This window comes from Leptonychotes weddellii, chromosome 6, assembly GCF_054177405.1.
Source record: "Leptonychotes weddellii isolate Sample4059 chromosome 6, ASM5417740v2, whole genome shotgun sequence".
NCBI lineage: Eukaryota > Metazoa > Chordata > Mammalia > Carnivora > Phocidae > Leptonychotes > Leptonychotes weddellii.
Genome location: NC_138374.1, coordinates 36,846,760 through 36,854,560, shown reverse-complemented (window position 1 = coordinate 36,854,560; position 7,801 = coordinate 36,846,760). Strand labels below are relative to the sequence as shown.

At 53.1% G+C, this 7,801-nt stretch overlaps 1 protein-coding gene across 2 annotated transcripts in view; it reads right to left on the bottom strand.

The window, feature by feature from the left end:
• The window catches only part of ARHGAP22 (Rho GTPase activating protein 22), a 90,331-nt gene extending 82,756 nt beyond the window's left edge, over positions 1 to 7,575 (bottom strand). Inside the window, exon 1 of one of the 2 annotated variants that reach the window (XM_081823934.1) lies at positions 7,205 to 7,575. The gene's annotated coding sequence lies outside the window, so the exon portion shown is untranslated. The remainder of the gene's footprint in view (positions 1 to 7,204) is intronic. The other variant, XM_081823935.1, reaches the window with a different exon arrangement.
• Between the last annotated feature and the right edge of the window lie 226 nt (positions 7,576 to 7,801).

The window sequence follows — 7,801 nt, the reverse complement described above, 5'->3', positions numbered from 1 at the left end:
AGAAAGAGAAAGAATGGGAGGAAGGAAGAAAGGAAGGAAAGAAAGAAGGAAGGAAGGAAGGGGAAAGAAAAAGAATGGGAGGAAGGAAGGAATGGAGGAAGGAAGGAATGAAGGAAGGAAGGAAGGAAGGAGAGAGAGAACAGGTAGCAGAAGGTGGGGGAAGTGTCCTCTGCACATCCATGTATCTTAGTTCACTTGATGGTCACAGCTATCTTGCCAAGCTTATTTCTATTATCAGACAGTGAAAAGAAGACTCAGAATTTAAATGATTGGTCCCAGTTCTCCAAATCAGCGAGCAGCTGAATCTGGGTCTGACTCCAAAGCCCAGGCTTTTCCCCAGTTCTTCTTCCTCCCTCCCCACTTCTCTTTCCTTTTAAGGGTGCTTGCTGAACACCTGTCCCATGCCAAGCACTACACTGAGTCACCTCCTCATTGCAGCTCACTGGGTACCTCGGTTCACCAGACACATGTGGAATGTGGCTGGTGTCAATGAGCAACAGGATGGTTCATTTCATTACAAACGTGGCTTACATTGGGTTTCTATGGAACAGAGCTGCTCTGGAGCCTGATTTTGGCCAAAAGAATGAACTGAACGTTCCTCTTCAAGGACATCTATTTCCAGGGACCCTGGGGGGAGCTTCCCACACCTGTTTCTGTGTTTAGTTGGGCAGAGTGGGGTTAGGACAGGAGGGCCGGACCGCAAAGCCGGAAAGTCCAAGCAACCACTCTCGGACTTGCTGATTCTCCCATTCCCGGGGGTGAGGAGCGCGGGTGAACTTCTCATCTGATTTCATTTCTAGTCATTACCCATCGTCTGGCGCTTGGCAGGCAAACTCAGCGGGGCCTCGTGAGGTCAGGCTGATACGCAGGCTGGCTGGTACCAGGTGCCGAGATAGGCCGAGCTCAGCATCCCGCTCCGGAGGCGGCTAATGAGATGAGCGATGCTCTGTGGAGGTCAGGAGCGTGGTATCAGTCTACTTCTCCGGGGTAATCTGTGTGCGCTGGCTTCGTTTCAAGGTCAGGCCTCAGAGATAGTGGGTGGCAGTGCTCCTAACTGCTCCGAGCTGCTGGCGGATAAGGACAGGCAGCTGCAAGCTCAGGGCCCAGAGTGGCTTCAAAGACCCTGTGCAGCCGTGAGAAACTGCTAGAACCCATTCTTTTTGGGTGGCTCCTTGGAGGTCGTCTGGAAGAGTGAAACCTTCCCTAACCCCCCCAGGCAAGTCACCCTCCCTCCTAGCTTTGGGCTCTCAGCCCTGGGGACACCTGTCAGAGCACTTCTCACACTGTATCGGAATTGTTGACTTGCAGGTATTAGCTAAGCAGTGACTGTGCTGTTATGATTAATAATAACGGTAAACAGAGAGACTGCAGGGAGGAGGGAAGGATGTAAAAACAGCAGGTACTTCCTATGAGCCGGGCTCGGGTATCTCACTGCATCCTCCCCAAAACCCGAGGCCCTCGGCTCTATTACTACCCTCAGTTTACAAGTGAGGAAACACAGGCACAGGGATATTCAGTGACTTGTCCTGACTCCTGGCGAGATGGGCAGTCTGGAACATCAGCTAGAGCCAGATGCTACGGGGACACCATGCCCTGCTGGGAGATTGCAGAAAGCAGGCGTGAAGAGAGGTGGCGCCTGGGTTCGGCTTCCTGACTCTCTCCCCAGGGCAGACACCAGGCTGCCCCTGGGGAACACCTGCATCGCTGCCACGTTTGGGCCCAATTGACAGCTCCCTGAATTCCACGCAGTGCCATTGCTCGCTTTGCCTATAACCTCAACCCCCCAACCCTGGTTAGAGCTGAACATCTAACCCAAGATGTCAGAGGCACCCCCCACCCGGGGCTGGCTGCCCTCAGGGTGTTCGAGGAGTTGAGGGGAGGCAGTCCGGGAGCTCCGTGGGAGAGTGGAGTGCCTGCCAGGCCTCAGCTGGGCGGCCTCCACTGGAGTCTGCCGCGCTTTATCTTGAGAAAGATAGTCTGCAGGCCCAAAGCAGACAGGCGTTCCACCGTGGGAATGGGGCCCAGACTTCGGAACAGCCATTATATCCTCTGTGTCTTCCTGCTCAAGGAGACAGCACTTTCCTCCATCCGTCCCCTCAGATTCAGGGCAGCAGCCCTTCATGTCCCACAAGGGCTCATCCTCAGCCCCACATGCTGGGGTCCTTGCGCTCCCAGGAGGAGATGCACCTGGAAAGGCACCCCATCTTGGGGCCTGGTGTGCAGAGAGGCCAAGGCCAATGACGTGACACCTGGCCCTCAAATAACAGAACCATAGACTGTGTCTGGTGAAGTGCATGTTTGGTGGAGATGGTCACTTCCTCTCCCTTCGTGAAGGCACCAGGGTCCCTTTGGGGCCTCCTTGCTCCCACTATGTGAAGTCTCAGTGTGAGGATCTGTCCAGACGCTGGAGGGGACAGGCGTTTCCTTAGCACCCCAGTGTCATCAGGCACAGGCCTGTGGCCAAAACACAAACACCAAGACTCCCGACTTGAGCAATCGATACCAGGACTGAGGAGTCCGCTGGGATTCAACCTTTCCAGCTCATCGTACTGACCTGCACTCTGTTCCTGCCTCCAGGACCACTGAGCAGCCCTGCTGCCTGCCCCTTCCACAGGTAGGGCCCCAGCTTCCTGATGATTCTTTGTGGCCCCACAACCTCTGGCCCATTCTCCCTTTGCCTGAGTTAGCCTGAGCTGGCTTCACCTGCAATCAGGACTCTTGAAAGACACACCAGTGATGGAGGAGACATGATAGTCATGAGTTTACTCACCAGAAAGACTTAGGGCTCCCATCTAAACCCCTGTAGGCAACTGACCTGCCTCCATTTGGTAACACTGTGCTAATACCAGAAGAAGAATATTTGAAACAAGTTGCACTTGCTTTATTACCTAATTCGTTCCATCAGACACAAACATCTTGTGGATTTAGCAACTCTTTCTGTCCACAGTGCCAAAGCAGGCCTCTCCACTCCTCACTCCGCCCCTGTGTATATGGAGGGACTCCTAAACATGGCCTGGGGTGGATGCCCACTTTGCCAAGACCGGGAGCCCAGCAGAATCAAGTCTGCAAGGGGCAGACAGCTTTCAAAGGGCCGGGAGGCAGTGGGGTTTGCCAGGTAAAATTCTGGGCACTAATTATAGTGTGTGGGTTTTTCCCCACATCACCAAGCCGTTCTCCAACACCAGCTGGGCATCCTACAACTTACTCTATTTTCACACTATCTACCTGGAGAAAATGTCAGATCCCACAGGTAAAGGGTTCAGTCCTACAAGACTGCCTCCCCGCACCTTGAGATGCCAATCACCAAGGCCATGTTGTGCTTCTGACCAATGGGCCATAGATCTGAGATTCCAGCAAGCCCCTCCTTGGGTTTGACTAATTGCTAGAGCAGCTCACAGAACTCAAGGAAACATTTTCGTTTCTAGATCACTGGTTGATTATACAAAGTTATAACTCAGGAACAACCAGATGGAAGAGCTGCATAAGGCAAGGTATGTGGGAAGGCATGTGGAGCTTCCTTGCCCTCCCTGTGTGCCCTCTCCTCCCCAGATTTCCACGTGTTCACCAGCCTGGAAGGTCTGCAAACCCTCTTTTTTGTTTTTTTTTAATGGAGGCTTCATTACATAGGTATGACTGATTACATCACTGGCCATTGGTTACTGAACTCAATATTCAGCCCCTCTCCCTACCCGGAGGTCGACCTGAAAGCTCCAATCTTCTTTTTTTTTTTTTTTTTTTTAAAGATTTTATTTATTTATTTGAGACAGAGAGAATGAGGAGAGAGAGCACATGAGAAGGGGGAGGGTCAGAGGGAGAAGCAGGCTCCCCGCCGAGCAGGGAGCCCGATGTGGGACTCGATCCAGGGACTCCAGGATCATGACCTGAGCCGAAGGCAGTCGCTTAACCAACTGAGCCACCCAGGCGCCCCAAAGCTCCAATCTTCTAAACACCTGGTCGGTTCCCCTGATAACCAGTATCCATCCTTAGATGACCTGAGGGCTCTCCAAAAGTCATCTCATTAACATAACAAAAGACACCTTTACTACTAGTCTTCACTTAGGAAATTCTGAGGGTTTTAGGAACTATGTGCCTGGAACCAGGGTGAACACCAAATATCTATATCTGCATCTATATATATCTATCTATATCTATCTTAATCCAAACCACAAGATCACACTAGGCAACCGTCTGGGCAGAAGAGGCCAGGTGGTTAGGAGACCCAGGGTCCTTGAGTCCCAGCCCCTTTCTGGGGCCTCGTTCCTTCCACCTGACCCAGGACTCTGGTTTAGACTCTGGTTTAGAGGTGGCTCAAGCTTCAGTCCCACCACTTAGTTTCTGTGGGAGCCCAGCCACAATCATGGTGTGGCCTGGTTGAAATAGTGGTGTGTTGAAATAGGGGTTGCGAGGTGCAGGTAGGAGGACCTGTAAGGCCTGTCATGTAATTGGCAGGTCTCTCCACTAGATGGCACTCACAGTATAATTTTTTTTTTTTTTTCTTTTCCCCCTCTTCTATTGCCTCTTTTAATTCTATCTTGATGAAACTTGGGATTTTTTTATACTGTTGAAGAACAAAAATAGAACTATAACTTAAAATTCATGTAGTTGATCTTATGCATTATCCTACTTGGGTTCTGCCACATTTCTAAGCGTTGTTAAGTGTTCGCCTCCGGGGTATTGGGTGTGGCAATACACACACTCCACCTGGCCTTTGCAGCTACAGTGATGGGCCCGGAGAGACCGTTGAGCCTTTCCTGCTCAGTGCTCCACAAAGGCTGAGCGGACCCCTCTCTGCCCACCACCGACCCGCTTTCCCTGAGCTGCCTCACAGCTGCCTTCACCCCCAGTCCCACCCCAACCGGGCCCCCAGGACTTCAGGAGGGCTGTGTGTGCAAAGGCAGGGGGGTAGCGACGGATACCAGCCCTGACCTCTGCTACCATCTAGCTGTGCGTACTTGGGCAAGCTCCTTATCCTTTCTAACCCCCAGGGTCTTTTTAAATAAAACAGTCATAAAAGGACTTCTCCCTTAGAGGGATGTTTTGAGCATGGGGTAGACAGAATAATGGTCCCACAGAGGTGTCCACATCTTAATCCCCAGGACCCATGAATGTTGCCTTACATGGCAAAGGGGTCTTCTTCCCCCCACAGGCAAAGAAATCCTTGTAAATAGCTCTGACCCAGACCAAGAGCATGCACACTGGTGATTTCTCCCATCTGGTCCTTGGGGCACATGCTCAGGGCCTTGCTGAGTTCATGGCGAGGGTGTGCTGACCTCTACCTTTCAGTTCCAGCCTCACCGCCTTCCTCCTCCCTGATTGCCAAGCCCAGGGCCCCTGGCCCATCCCCCAGCCTCCCTTCCCGGGCCTGCTCCCCCTCCCGCAGATGGCCGGGCCCTGTCCACCTCACAGCCCTCTCCATTTCTTCCCTATCTTCTTTGCAGAAGCCTTTGCCCCTGTTCCATAGTCGACCAAGCTTCTCTTTTCCACTCCACACTCTGGGACCCCTCTGCTGCCCCCTTCCAATGTGCAGTTTTAGTACCAAGGGTTTTGCAGTAGATTAAATACCCATGTAGGAAAACCCAAATGAAACCGTGGGTTCTTGCATTTTGCATCCAGGACGTGAAATTGGGGAGGGGCTCCCTGCACATCACCTTTTGCCTGTGTCTTCTGTAATTCCCAGTGTGGACAGAGCAGAGGTGAACAGGGCCCTGCCCCGGGCTTGGCTGCACTCACTGCAGCTCCCCACGGGCTAGGGCTGGCTGGCCTGAGCCTGGCCTGATCCCTCCCTTGGTGCCTGGATGATAGTCGGTTCAACCCCTCAGACTGATTGGAGACTGTAAACCGCTTGGTTCACAGAGCCCAGTGAGACCCTGGCACACTCAGTTCACAACCACCACTTCCCAGAAGGAAGTCTAAATGTGGACAGCACATTGGTGGCACCGGATGACTAGTCGCCCGTCACCCATGCCCTGTCCACAGCCCCAGCTCTCGCTATTCCCAAGCACGAGGGCGATGCTCCCTCAAGGCTTCTGTGTCTGTAGGGAGCTTGGCCATGCCTCGGGCAGGCCAGAGATGCCGGACTTAGCTCCTGGGAGGCCGCTGGCGGAATTAATAGTGGGACGGTGGAAGCAGGTGGGTCACCCCCAGCCTCCTTGCTCCAGGGGTGGGACAGGTCCGCGGCCCGCTCCCCGCAGTCTCCACCGCCCCTGCTGGAATAGAACCTGGGTTCCCACAGCAGCAGTCAGCTCACTAGCACACCCTGCATGGCTTTCCTCCCTCCCTGCTCCCTTCCCCCTACTTTTTGGGAATCCCCTCTGAAAAACTGCTCAAAGCCTTGTCTCAGGCTCTGCGTCTAGGGGAAGCCGAGGTAGAAAAACAGCACCTGAGGAAGCAGCCCTTCTAGAAGCAGACTGGCTCATCTTCAAGACACATCTATTTCGTTCTGCAACGATCACGTTTTAAAACTGGGAACTTTAAAAGATGGTTTTGTAACTGCTAACATGACAAGGCTCCTTGGGTTAAAATATTTCCCTTCCTCCCACCATGTCGCCATTCTCTGTTCTGACATCCACCAAAGAGCCTACTTTAACGCTCTGTACCTGTGCTGGTGGGTTTTCCCTGGACTTAACTGCATATGATCCAGATGCTGTGTTTGGACCTTTGCCTTAAGATGTCCCCATTGACTGGTTTCCCTTGCGTTTATTGTGAATTTTAAAATCCATATTTTCCTCTTGCCCAAAAGCTAATTACTCAGTTGACTGGATTTTCTTTCTTTCTTTCTTTTTTTTTAAAGATTTTATTTATTTATTTGACAGAGAGAGAGACAGCGAGAGAGGGAACACAAGCAGGGGGAGTGGGAGAGGGAGAAGCAAGCAGGCTTCCCGTGGAGCAGGGAGCCCGATGCGGGGCTCGATCCCAGGACCCTGGGATCATGACCTGAGACGAAGGCAGATGCTTAACGACTGAGCCACCTAGGCGTCCCAACTGGATTTTCTAATACTCGCCCAAATTTACAATATTCTCTAGATTTGGCCCAAATTTCTGAGTTGTCTTTGGAGGCAGCGCTGATGTTCCTACAGGGAGGAGCATCCTGAAGGAGGTCTGCTTTATGGGCCAGAGGCTCGGTGATGCCCCAATCGGGGCCACCAGCGCCAGGCCCCCCCTCCCCCCCGCCCCCAGCACAGAGCCGAAAGATGCTCAGGCCTACCTGGGCTGATCTCAAAGAGGTGCTTCCCTGGGTCCTCAGGGTCAGGAAGAAGTTCAGTCACCCGGGTCCCTTGTAGAGAAATAAATCCCTAAAACGAAGAGACAGACACAAACACAGGAGGCATGAGATGGAGGGGAAAGGGCTCCTGGAGAGAGAGGGTGGGGCTGCAGGGTCAGACTGGGTACTGCGAGGAGCCCGCCTGGGGTCCCTGGTGGAGTGGGGTGGGCATTATGGTTTACACACACTGTTGCAAGAGTCTGCCCACAGGCAGGGCCGGGACTGTCTGGAATTGTTACTCCCTGGTTAAGGCACGGAAACGCGAATCTGGAGCAGGGAGGTAGGCCCCGATCATCCACACCCCCTCACTGCCCATTCCAATGCACCCATCTGCAGCCTTCCTGGGGCCTGAGTTTAAGGCTGTAGAGGGTCAGGGACAGGAATGCTGGCACACCGGGGCTGGCTTCTTGTATGGAACTGGCCCCGAGCTGACGGCCATGGGAGGAAGGATCAACAGATCGATGAGTCCAGCCCTGCCCCCTCCCAGTGGGTGGGATTTCATTTATTGTTCAGTGGGAGTCAGCTACCACACAGGAGGTA